Consider the following 1,281-nt stretch of genomic DNA (forward strand, 5'->3'; position numbering starts at 1 on the left):
GTGCCTGGACTGCTTCTAGAATTTCCGAGCTTTTCTTTTTCGGGATTTTGTGGATCTTTGTTTGGGAGTGATGTCTTGGGGTGATTCTGTTTGTTTCCTCCTGGAGTGCGTGGTGATAGAGGGCTGTCCGGACGTTCTCCGGTGTCAATTTCTTCCTCTTGTTCAGATGCAGCGCGGTCATTGTTGTGAGGGTCGTCCGCCATGGTAGAGGGATGACTTCCAGGTCCCCGGCAACGGCGCCAATGTTCCGAGGGTTACCTGAAACGTGTAGCTCGGTCGTCTGGAGAGGCCCGAGGGGGGGTCAGGGACCCGAGCTTGATATGTAGAGTGGTTGGTGGTTGTACCTGCAATGACACTCCGATGCTTAAGTTAGCATGGGTCCAAGCAGATAAGTGTAGAATGTGGGATGAATGAAATACCTGGGTGCTCCAGTGTATTTATAGTAGTTGGCCATGATCTTCCCTGGATAAGATATTCTTATCTTATCTTATCTTTGGGAGTTTTATCTCTATCTTTGTGGAACCGCCCTTTCTAGGCCCTTTCGGCCTTTAGGTTTTGGGCTGCGTTCCTTTTGATGGGCCTTCCTTTGCTTGATTTGTCCGAGGTCCGACCTTTAGGCGTGGGCCTTAGGGCGAGGTCGGACCTTTTCATGGATTTGCCGAGTTGGAGGAGCCCGGTCAGGGTATGAACAGTTATCTTGTAAATCTTAGTCAGGATATCCGAAATTATCAGGATTGATTGTGAAAAGAAAAAGAACATGAAATAAGTACTTGTTTAGCAGTAATGGAGAATTGATTGAGGTTTTGGAGATGCTCCATCTTCTGAATCTCTGCTTTCCTACTGTCTTCTTCATCAAACACGCAAGGCTCCTTCCATGGCAAGCTGTATGTAGGGTTTCACCGTTGTCAGTGGCTACCTCCCATCCTCTCAGTGAAAATGTTCCTATGCTCTGTCACAGCATGGCTAATCAGCTGTCGGTTCTCGGTCAGGCCAGAATAGAATCCATTGATTCTTTTGCGTCTGTCACAGTCATTCAATCATTGAATCCTACTCAGAATACCACAGACAAGGTTTAGACCTTCCGAATTCTCTTGAATGCCGCCATCAGTTCTAGCTTATACCACGAAGATTCCGATTAAAGAATCCAAGAGATATCTACTTAATCTAAAATAGAACAGAGGTGGTTGTCAGGCACACGTTCATAGTTGAGAATGATGATGAGTGTCACGGATCATCACATTCATCCGGGTTAAGAGCAAGTGATATCTTAGAATGGAAGCA

This window comes from Arachis stenosperma, chromosome 10 (assembly GCF_014773155.1).
Source record: "Arachis stenosperma cultivar V10309 chromosome 10, arast.V10309.gnm1.PFL2, whole genome shotgun sequence".
Taxonomy (NCBI): Eukaryota; Viridiplantae; Streptophyta; class Magnoliopsida; order Fabales; family Fabaceae; genus Arachis; species Arachis stenosperma.